The sequence below is a fragment of the Meles meles genome, chromosome 15 (assembly GCF_922984935.1).
Source record: "Meles meles chromosome 15, mMelMel3.1 paternal haplotype, whole genome shotgun sequence".
NCBI classification, from domain to species: Eukaryota; Metazoa; Chordata; class Mammalia; order Carnivora; family Mustelidae; genus Meles; species Meles meles.
The window spans coordinates 51442673-51454994 of NC_060080.1; the positions used below are offsets into that span (position 1 = coordinate 51442673).

Here is a 12322-nt window from a genome sequence, read left to right on the forward strand (position 1 = left end):
GGGAGAAGCAGACTCCCCACTAGGCAGGGAGCCCAGTGAGGGGCTTGATCCCAGGACTCTGGGATCATGACCTGAGCCCAAGGCAGACGCTTAACCGACTGAGCCACCCAGGTGCCTGATTGATAAAAGAAATTTAAGCATGTGATATATCTTTGTATAACTAAAATTTAGAACTTTGAAATACTCCTTATCTGGTGAAACATCCAAGTGAACAAGATCTCTCACAGTGCAACCAACTAAATTACCTTAATGTGATTTGTGATGATCCGTATGGATTGGAGCTCTGTTACAAATACCTGCCTGCCTTTCAGTCTTGAAGATAATCACATTAATATGTACCTTGCACTGTAAATTTACCTTTAGTCACATACTGTGGTTTGGTAATTCAGATTGATCAATGGATTAAAGCAAAAGTAAAAACAATGACAACAATAACACTTTTTTTTTTAAACAGTTCTATCATTTTTTGAATTTTTAGATCCCTCCCGTGTTGAGAATGCTAGATAAATATTCTCTTGTATGTTAGATAAATGATGAAGGCCATTTGCCAAAAATAATGATTTGGCTTAAAAATACAAGCTCTTTTGCTATATTTGTTTTTGATTAAGAAGTTGTGGAGTAACACAGGCTTCTAATTTTGTTTTTTCTTTTTTTTTTTTTTTTAAGATTTTATTTATTTATTTATTTGACAGAGATCACAAGTAGGCAGAGAAGCAGAGAGATGGGGAAGCAGGCTTCCCGCTAAACAGGGAACCTGATGCGGTGCTCCATCCCAGGACCCTGGGATCACGACCTGAGCCTAAGGCAGAGGCTTTAACCCACTGAGCCACCCAGGCGCCCCTGGGCTTCTAATTTTGATTGTGCTTTTATATACTTGGAACATGACAAACCCTGGCAAAAGTACATCTTTTGGCACTGTATTATCTAATGGAGCATTGACATCTCGTAATATGTTGTAAGCCAGGTGTCTTTACTCCTATTGTTCTTAATAGCTCTGTTTTTGCAACTTGCTTCTTTGTTTTTCTCTTTCAAAATTGTACCTTTGTTTCTTTCTTCATATTTGCTTGCTTTTTGTTTTTGTACCCCCCGCCTTCTATTTCCTGTAATTTAGAACTTTAAAACACATATTGTTCAGTGAAACATCTAAGCAGACAAGAATTACCACAGTGCAACTAACTTCTACTTGCTGGGATAGCTCTACTGCCAATAAAAAATAAAATTCTAAAGGTATTGATATAAAATGTGACCTTATCAAGCAATAGGAATGAGTAAAAACAGCAGACATCAAGGTTGACTGAATCTGTGTTATGAAACATTTTTGGTATGAAGTTTGATTTTGGGAAGACATTTTGTGTAACATATTTTTATTTTTATTTTTTTTAAAGATTTTATTTATTTATTTGACAGAGAGAGATCACAAGTAGGCAGAGAGGCAGGCAGAGAGAGTGAGAGGGAAGCAGGCTCCCTGCAGAGCAGAGAGCCCGATGTGGGACTCGATCCCAGGACCCTGAGACCATGACCTGAGCCGAAGGCAGCGGCTTAAACCACTGAGCCACCCAGGCGCCCCTGTGTAACATATTTTTAAAAAAGAAAAGAAATAAGGGACCTAGCCAAGTGATTTGGTTTTGATGAGGTAGAAGAATTTCTTGACATTTGTAAGGAAGAAGTGTACAATGATGATCTTTTGGCATTGGAGTAGCAGAAGTAAGAGGAAAGTGAAATGAGAGGAGCTTTTGAAATCCAAAGAAAAATAGGCTATTAAAGCATTTTAAATGGTAAATATGGCTGTGACTATATACATTATTTGCTCTTTTAAAAATTAAAATTTTCATTTTGAGATAGTTATAGATTCATGTGCAGTTGTAAGAAATAATACACAGATCCCTTGTGCCTTTACCCCTACAGTGGTAACATTTGGCAAAACAGTAGTACACTATATTTGACCAAGATATTGACCTTATGTCTTCAAGGTCAAGATTTAGTATACTTCCATCACTACGGGGATCCCTTACATTGCCTTTTTACAGACACAACCACTTTCTTTTTGTCTCCATTCCCGCTTAGCCCCTGACAACCACTAATCTGTCCTCTATTTCTATAATTTTGTCATTTCAAGAATGTTGTATGCAGGGAATCATACAGTATGTAAGTTTATGGAATTGGCGCTTCTCACTCAGCTTTAATTCCCTGGAGATTCATCCCAGCTGGTGTATCTATAGTTTGTTCCTTTTTATTGCTGAGTAGTATTCCGTGGGATAGCTGTGCAACAGTTCGTTGAGTTACTCACCCACTGAAGCAGATCTGGGTTGTTTCCCGTTTTTGACTATTAAAAGTAAAGCTGTTATAAACATTTGTGTAAAGGTTTTTGTGTGCACATATGTTTTCATTTCTTTTGGGTGTATACCTAGGCGTGGAATTGCTGGGGCATATGCTAACTCTATGTTTAACTTTTCGAGGAACTGCCAGACTTATTTTCCAAACTGTCTTTGCCATTTTACATTCCCAGCAGCAGTGTGTGAGGGTTCCAGTTTCTTCAGATCCTTGCTAGCATTTGGTATTGTCACTGTTGTATTTTAGTTATTCAGATAACGTGTATAGTAATATCTCATTGTGGTTTTAATTTGCATTTCTCCAATTGCTAATTATGTTGAACATATTTTCATATGCTTATTTGCCATATGTATATCCATTTATTGAATTGCCTCTTCATGTCTTTTGCCCATTTTCTAATTAGATGTTTTTTTTTAACATTGAGTTTTTGAAAATTCTGCATGATTATAGATACTAGTCTTTTGTTGATGCGTGGTATGCAGGTAGTTTATTCCACTCTATAGCCCGTCTTTTCATTCTCTTAACAGGATCTCTTGCAGATCTGAAGTTTTTAGTTTTGATGAGGACTAATTGATCAATTTTTCCTTGTATGAATCATGCTTTTGGTGTCAATTCTAACAACTTTGCCTAGCCCTAGATCTTGAAGATTTTCTCCCATTTTTTTTTCTAAAAGTTTTATGGTTGTACTAAAATGTAACATCTGTGATCCATTTTGAGTCAATTTTTGTAATTTTATAACTTTTGTGTAAGGAGTGAGTCTTAATTTCAAAGAATTTTATTTTTGCCTGTGGTCGGTCAGTTGCTATAGTATGTGCATTTATAGAGAAGACTGTTTTTGCCATACGGAGCAGCTTTTGTACCTTTGTCAGAATTTCTTGGGGGGCACCTGGGTGGCTCAGTGGGTTAAACATCTGACTTTTTTTTTTTTTGAAGGTTTGTCTATTTTTAGGGAGAGAGCATGAGTGGAAAGGGCAGAGGGAGAGGGCGAGGGAGAGAGAATCCCAAGCAGACTCTGCTGAGCTCAGAGCCCAGTGTGGAGTTTGATATCATGATCCATGAGATTAGGACCTGAGCTAAAATCAAGAGTCTGCAGCTTGGGGCACCTGGGTGGCTCAGTGGGTTAAAGCCTCTGCCTTCGGCTCAGGTTATGATCCCAGGGTCCTGGGATCGAGCCCCGCAGCAGTCTCTCTGCTCGGCGGGGAGCCTGCTTCCTCCTCTCTCTCTGCCTGCTTCTCTGCCTAGTTGTGATTTCTCTCTGTCAAATAAATAAAAAAAAAAAAAAAAAAAAGAGTTTGCAGCTTAACTGACTGCAACACCCAGGTGCCCCTAAGTGTTCCACTATTGATTTCAGCTGTGGTCATGATCTCAGGGTTCTGAGATCAGCCCTGCATGGGGTTCTGCTTTGGGCATGGAGCCTGCTTAAGATTCTCTTCTCTCCCTCTCCCTCAGCCCATCCACACCCCAACTTGTGCTTGCTCTTTCTCTCTCTCTAAAACAACAATAACAACAACAACAACAAATTTCTTGGGCATTATTGGTGTAGTTCTATTTCTAGGTTCTCTCTTTTGTGTTCATCTATGTGTCTGTCCCTCTGCTAATATTAGTCTTGATTACTCTCTTGATATTGGGTAGACTAATTCTTCCCACTTTATGTTCTTTTTCAAAAGTTTTAGCTAATTTTGTTCCTTTGTTTTTTCATGTAAAATTTAGAATAGTCTTGTCTATATCTACAAAAATATCTTACTGTGACTTTGATAGGAATTAGATTAAGCCTTGACATCCCTTTATAGAGAATTGGCATCCTTATTTCATGACTTTTTCAGTCCATAAGCACGGAATGTCTCTCAGTGTATTTACTTCTCTTTAGGCTTCATCTCTTCAGCATTATGTAGTGGTTAACATACAAAGTGAGTATGTGTTTTGTTAGAAAAGTGGTTGTAGGGGCGCCTGGGTGGCTCAGTGGGTTAAAGCCTCTGCCTTTGGCTCAGGTCATGATCTCAGGGTCCTGGGATCAAGCCCCGCACTGGGCTCTCTGCTCAGCAGGGAGCCTGCTTCCTCCTCTCTCTCTCTGCCTGCCTCTCTGCCTACTTGTGATCTTCGTCTGTCAAATAAATAAATAAAATCTTTAAAAAAAAAAAAAAGAAAAGTGGTTGTAAATGGTGTTATATTTATTACATTTAAAATTTTGGTGTCATTGTGTTCATTGCTAATATATTGATATATACTTGTTTTTTATCTTGTAGCTTTGTGACTGCTAAACTTAGTATAGGAGTTTTTTGGTAGATTCCTTGGAGTTTTCTATGTAGATAATAGTGTCATCTACAAATAGGGACAGTGTAGTTCTTTTTTGATCTGTATGCCTTTTCTTTCATTTGCTTTCACTGGCTAGAACTTCTAGAACTATGTTGAATAAGACTGGTGAAAGTGGACATCTTTGCCTTTTTCCTGATCTTAGAAAGCATTCAGTTTCCCCTCAGTAAATACGGTGTTTTAAAGTTTTTGCAGATGCTTTTTATGAAGTTGAGAAAGTTCCCTTCTATTCGTCTTTTCTGAGAAATTTATTTTAGAAGAATGTTGAATTTTGTCCAGTGCTTCTACTGCATTGATTGATTATATGTTCATGTGATTTTTCATCTTTACCTTGGTGAATTACATTGACTGATTTTTGAATATCGAATGAGCCTGCCTCTCTGAAATAAACCTAACTTAGTCATTGTGTATATTTCTTTTTTTCTTTTTTAAGATTTTATGTATTTATTTGAGAGAGAAAGAGAGAGTACGAGCAGGAGGAGGGGCAGAAGAAGAGAAAGAGGCAGACTGTCTGCTGAGGGGGGGAGCCTGATGTGGGGCTCGACCCCAGGACCCTGGGATCATGACTGGAGCTGAAGGCAGACACTTAACAGATTGAGCCACCCAGGTGCCCCATGTATATTTCTTTTTATGTACTGCTGAGTTCTGTTTGCCAGTACAGATCTTCCTTGATCTATCCTGATGAACCTGTCTTAAACTGAAAATACCCTAAGTTGAAAATCCATTTAATACACCTAACCTACCTAACATCATAGCTTAGGTTAGCCTACCTTAAACATGCTCAGGAAATTTAACATTAGCTTGCAGTTGGGTAATACCATCTAATTCACAGTCTATTTTATAATAAATTACGTAATTTCTCATATAATTTATTGAATACCATATTTAATACAGTATTTCAGTTGAACCCAACTGTGGGTTCAGAGTGGTCGTAAATGTATTGGTTGTTTATACTCATGATTTCGTGTCTGGTACATGGAACAAGAGCTGCAGCTCACTGTTCTGCCCAACATCCATGAGAGTATTGTACTGCGTATCACTAGCCTGTGAAAAGATCACAATTCAAAATTTAAAGTATGGTTTCTACCCAATGCATATTGTTTTGGACTACTGAGTAAAAACTGAAAAATTGTAAGTCAAACCACTGTAAGTTGGGGACTGTATTTCTTTCTTCTTTTTTTTTTTTTTATATTTTATTTATTTGACAGAGAGAAATCACAACTAGGCAGAGAGGCAGGCAGAGAGAGAGGAGGAAGCAGGCTCCCCGTGGAGCAGAGAGCCCGATGTGGGGCTCGATCCCAGGACCCAGAGATCATGACCTGAGCCGAAGGCAGAGGCTTTAACCCACTGAGCCACCCAGGCACCCCACTGTCTGTATTTCTTAAGGATTTTTGTGTTTATGAGAGCTATTGGTCTGTAGGTTCATGTATGTATGTATGTATTTACTATCTTCTTTTTTTTTTTTTTTTAAAGGTTTTATTTATTTATTTGTCAGAGAGAGTGAGCACAGGCAGACAGAGTGGCAGGCAGAGGCAGAGGGAGAAGCAGGCTCCCTGCTGAGCAAGGAGCTGGATATGGGATTTGATCCCAGGACGCTGGGATCATGACCCCAGCCGAAGGCAGCTGCCTAACCAACTGAGCCACCCAGGCGTCCCCTGTCTTCTGGTTTTGATGGTAGGGCAATACTAGCTTCCTAAAGTTATTTTCTGGAAGAGATTTTAGAATTGATGTTAATTCTGCTTTAAACGTTTTGTAGAATTCTCCAGTGAAACCATAGTAGGTCTGAAGATTCCTTTTTTGGGATAGTTTTAATTACAAATTTATTTTTTTCGTAGTTCTAGGGCTATATTAATTGCTTGCTATTTTGTATTTGAGTGAATTGTGATAGTTTGTGATTTTCTAGGAATTGTTTTATTTTATCCAAGTTGTCAAATTTATGTTAAAAGAATCCTCTCTTATTATCTTTTTGATGCTGCATGGTGTGTGGTGCTATCTCTGTTTTCATTGCTTATATTGGTAATTTGTATCTTCCCTTTTTTCCTTTGTTACATATTTGCCAATTTTATTTATCTTTTCTTTTTTTTTTTTTAAAGATTTTTTAAATTTATTTATTTGACAGAGAGAGATCACAAGTAGATAGAGAGGCAGGCAGAGAGAGAGAGAGAGGGAAGCAGGCTCCCTGCTGAGCAGAGAGCCCGATGCGGGACTCGATCCCAGGACCCCGAGATCATGACCTGAGCCGAAGGCAGCGGCTTAACCCACTGAGCCACCCAGGCACCCTATTTATCTTTTCAAGAACCAGATTTTTTCATTGATTTTTTTCTATTTTTAATTTTATTAATTTCTGCCCTTTATTATTATTTCCTTCCTGCTGCTTGTCTTTTAAATTTATTTTGACTCTTTAGGTTCTTGAGGTATAGGAGCTTAGAGTACTGATGTGAGTAATCGCTAATGTATGCATTTAAAGCTGTAAATATCTCTCTCAGCATTGCCTTACCCATGTCCTGTAAATTTCGGGGTGTCGTATTTTCATTTTCATTCAGTTTAGTGTATTTTTCAATTTCTCTTTAGACTTCTCTTTGACCCATGAATTATTTAGAAGTGTGTTGTTTACTTTCCAAGGGTTTGAACATTTCCTATTACCCTGTTACCCTGTTATTGATTTCTAGATTGATTCCATTTTGGTTGGAGAACATACTGTGTTTGGTTTCAGTTCTTTTGAATTTGTTGGGTTTGTTTTATGGCCCACAGGATGGTCTTTCTTGGTATATATTCTGTGCCCACTTTAAGAGAATATGCATTCCACTGCTTTTGGATAGAGTGTTTTACAAACGTTCATTAGATCCCGTTGGTTGATGGTGGTGGTATGTTCTATATCCTTGCTGATTTTTTTGTCTGTTTCTGTCAGTTGTTGAGAGAGATGTTGAAGTCTCTAAGTATAATTGTGAAATTGTCTATTTCTCCTTTGAAATCTGTCAGTTTTTCCCTCACATGTTTAGCAGCTCTGTTGTTTGATACTTACACATTTAGGAGTGCTGTATCTTAATAGATAGAGCATTTAAAAGAAAAAGATTTTATTTATCTATTTATTTGAGAGATTGAGCGTGTGTCTACAAGTGAGCAGTAGGGGAGGAGCAGAGGGAGAGGGACAAGCAGACTCCATGCTGAGCTTGAAGCCCAACATGAGGCTCAATCCCATGACCCTAAGACCATGACCTCAGCTGAATTCAAGAGTCAGAACTTAACTGACTGAGCCATTCAGGCCCCCCATTTTTACTGGATTGAGCATTTCATTATATAATGACCTTCTTTGCTATGAAGTCTACTTTATCTTATGATAATATAGTTACAATTAATGTTTGAATGATGTATTTTTCATCCTTTTATTTTTAACTGACCTCTATCATATTTGAAGTGATTTTCATGTTAATAGCATACAGTTGTATTGTGTTTTTTAATTTACTCTATCAGTTTCTACCTGGTGTATTTAGAACATTTACATTTTGTCTATTATTGATATGGTAAGGCTTAACTACTGTTTTATTTGTTGTTTCCTGATTAGCCTCTCCTGTTTTTCATGACTTTCTTTGAGTTACTTGAATATTTTTTCCTTTTTTTTTTTTTTTAAGATTTTATTTATTTATTTGACAGACAGAGATCACAAGTAGGCAGAGAGGCAGGCAGAGAGAGGGGGGGAAGCAGGCTTCCTGCTGAGCAGAGAGCCCAATGCGGGGCTTGATCCCAGGACCCTGAGATCGTGACCTGAGATGAAAGCGGAGGCTTAACCCACTGAGCCACCCAGGCGCCCCTTGAATATTTTTATAGAATTCCATTTTGATTTATAAATAGTGTTTTTTAGTGTGTACCTTTTTGTATAGTTTTTTTGGTGTTCTCCAGGTGTTAACATTATTTATATATAACTTATCATAGTTTACTAGTGACATCGTGTTGTCAGTTTAAGTAAAGTGTAGAAATCCTACCTCCCTTTATGTCCCTTTATTCTTCTTAATTTATAATCTCTTAAATATTTCCTCTACGAACATGTAGAACCATGTCAGTGTTTTAATTTTTGCATCAAGCAGCAAACCAGTTTAGAGAACTTAACAGAAGTAAAGCCTATTGTAAAAAACCCAAGCCTATTGTATTTACTCATACTTTTGCTTACTGTGTTATTTTTTCCTTCTGATGTTCCGAGATTTAAAAAAAAAAATCATTTCTTTCTGTTTAGAGCACTTCCTATAAACAGTCCTCTGGAGTAGGCCTGCTGGCAACAAATTGCCTTTACATGAGAATGGCTTAGTTTTCCATCACATGAAAATGTTTTGAGGATATTTTTGCTGGGTGTGGGATTCTGGTTTGACAATTCTTTAATACAGCAAACACCGTGCGACTTTTTTCTGGCCTTCATGGTTTCTGATGAGAGTTTGCTATCATTCAAGTTGTTTGTTCTCTATAGCAAAAGTATCATTTTTCTGTGGCTACTTACAGTATTTTTTCTTTGTCTTTAGTTTTCAGGAGTTTAATTATGATGTGTTTTGGGTATGGATTTCTTTGGGTTTATTCTGTTTGGACTTTGCTAAGCTTCGTGTGCTGGTTTATGTCCCTTGCCAGCTTGGGTTTTTTATGCATTATTTCTCTAAGTACTTTCTCACCCCACTTTCTTTCTATTCTCCTTCTGGGACTCTCATGACACAAATGTGTCACCAGATCTTTTGTTACAGTCCAACAGCCCCTGAGGCTCTGCTTATTTCTTTCAGTTTTTTTTTGTTGTTGTTGTTTTGTTTTTTTTACCCTACATGTTCAGATAATATAATTTCTATTTTTCTGTGTTTTGGTTTACTAATTCTTTTCTCCATTCCTTCCATTCTGCTCTTGAGCCCATTCATGGAGTTTTTATACTTTTTTTTTTTTTTATTTTTCAGTTCTAAACTCTACATTTGATTATATTTTCCTCTTTTTTTCCCCCTGAAGCTTTTAGTCCTTTTGTTTCAAGCATGTTCATAATTATTTGTTAAAACATTTTTATCATGAGTGCTTTACAGTCTTCATCAGAGAATTCTAACATGTCAACTCTGTTTGGGCATTAATGATTGTTCTTTTTCATTAGTTTGATAACTTCCTGCTTCTTGGTTCTTGGTATGAAGAATGATTTTTTTTTTTTAAAGATTTTATTTATTGATTTGACAGAGAGAGACACATTGAGAGAGGAAACACAAGCAGAGGGAGTGGGAGAGGGAGAAGCAGGCTTCCTGCCCAGCAGGGAGCCCAACGTGGGGCTTGATCCCAGGACCCTGGTATCATGACCTGAGCCGAAGGCAGCCGCTTAACAACTGAACCGCCCAGGCAGCCCTGAAGAATGATTTTTAAGTGAAACTTGTCATTTTCATATTATGTTATGAGACTCTGGGTCTCATTTAAACCTCTTCTTTTATCTGGCTTCCTTTGACACTACTTTGGTGGGAGAAGGTGCAGATTACTGCTTCACAATTGCTAGGTAGAGGTGGCTGCAGATGTTTCCCACTTGGCCTCTGTTTACTCCTGAGAGGGACTCCTAATTATTGCTGGAGATGGGAGTTCTGGCTCCATACATGGTCTGTGCTGACACCATGGTGTGGGAGAGAGGTATGTAGTATCTGGTGGTGAAGAAAGTCCCAGCTCCCTTCTTGGCCTTCTCTGACACCCTGACTGGGGTGTAGGGTGCTTTGTTATCATCTCGTGAAGGTGCAAGTCTAGATGCCCTCTCTGTTTGTGCTGGTGTGCATGTGGTCACAGTTCTTTTCTGTGGTGTTTGTCTGGAATAGAATAGTGACTGTATGAACGTGTTCTGTCTTGGTAGGCTACCTCTTTGGGCCAGGGAGAGCGGGCTTTTGTTGGGGTTTTGTTTTGTTTGCACTTGTTTATGTTTCTGGATTGCCAGTCTATTTAGTTTGAAGTCTCGGATATGAGGCCAAAAAGAAAACTCAGGAAACTTACCACTGTTGGGTGCCTGGGTGGCTCAGTGGGTTAAGCTCAGGTCATGATCTTAGGGTCCTGGGATCGAGTCCCGCATCGGGCTCTCTGCTTCGCAGGGAGCCTGCTTCCTCCTCTCTCTCTGCCTGCCTCTCTGCCTACTTGTGATCTCTCTCTGTCAAATGGATAAATAAAATCTTTAAACAAAACAAAACAAAACTTAACACTGTTGTTCCTTTGGTCCTAAGGTTCCAAGCCAGTTTGTCTTTTCCTTCCCATCTTTCAGATTCTTTAATGTTTATTTTGTGTATAATGTCTGGAGTTTTTAGTTATGCTTAGTGGGAGGAATAGGAAAAACTGCGTTTGCTCCATTTTCCAGGATGGGAAAGTTCCGTTATGTTTTTAAATTTTCAAATTATTTTTCATTTTTATAAATATGGTATATATTTATTAGTAAAAATAAAATCAGACAGTATAGAAGAGTATAAAGATGACACAAATACAATAAGCAAAAATCTGTTTCTGAGAACTAACTCTCATTAACTTCAGGTAATTATCCTCCCAGATCAGTATCACTTCACACAAAAATACAAACAGGAGGGTGAAGAGAAGAAAATAATTTTCATAAAAAATTGGCTATACTATAATGCTACTTCTAATAAAAAGTATTAAATGTTATTTTACTTGAAATGGATACTGAAATGCAACTTATGAAATTATTGAATTTCAGGTAATTTTTTTTTTTGTCACAAATGATGTTCATTTTTTAAGATCTCTTAAGAAAGTAAAAAGTCAGTTTCTATCTTTGTAATTAAAAAAAAAACCCTCACATTCAGGGGCACCTGGGTGGCTCACTGGGTCAGGTGTTTGCCTTCCGCTCAGATCATGATCCTAAAGTCCTGGGAGTGAGTCCCATGTTGGGCTCCTTGCTCAGTGGGGAGTCTGTTTCTGCCCTTCCTCCTGCTGTTTCTCCTTTTCTTTCTTGCACACACTCTCTCTCAAATAAATAAATAAAATCTTCCAAAAACAAAAAACACCTCACATTCAATTTTAGGCAATATTAATTGATTTCCCACTGTGGAAGAAGAGGAAAATTAGTGCTTTTTCTTCTTCAAAACAGTTTTATTGAGGTATAATTCACATACCGTAAAATTCACCCAAAGTGTACAATTCCATGGTTTTTAGTATATTCTCAGGCTACATAATTTCACCAGAGAAAAGTCTCTTGATACCTGGCCTAGGGTTAAGTATTTGGCTGCTGAAATATCCATTTATGGGATGAGTGTGTAAGGGTTTGACTGTTCTGTATTCCTTCTTTCAGATAATCTGTTTGTTTTCAGTGCTTCTGCTATTCTTGGCATTCTGAATCCTGACCTTCTCCATGGTTTATGGCTGGTACTCGGACTCCCTTTTGGATTTCATTCCTTTGGCAAATACTCTAGACTCTTTTTTGTACTACTCTACTTCGTCCTTACTGCTGTTTATCAGCTTTTGCGTTCCAGAAATTTGTTGCTATTTCTTGTTAGCTGCGGGCTCTTTTTTTGTTCTTAGAGTAATTGGTTTGTGCCTTTTCCTTTAGTGGGGTCTCAGGAGGGCGGAAGATAAATGCACATGGTTGTCTCATCGCATTGACATGGAAGCCTGGAAGCCGATTATACTCTAGGTTGAAGCCAGAGTACAGTAAATAGTAGATAGTCACTAGATTTCTTTTTTTAATATGAAGGAAAACAGC

General features: G+C 37.9%; 1 protein-coding gene across 3 annotated transcripts in view; it reads left to right on the plus strand.

Moving 5' to 3' along the window:
- The window catches only part of EXOC6B (exocyst complex component 6B), a 624123-nt gene that overhangs the window by 13635 nt on the left and 598166 nt on the right, over nt 1-12322 (plus strand). The window lies entirely within an intron of this gene.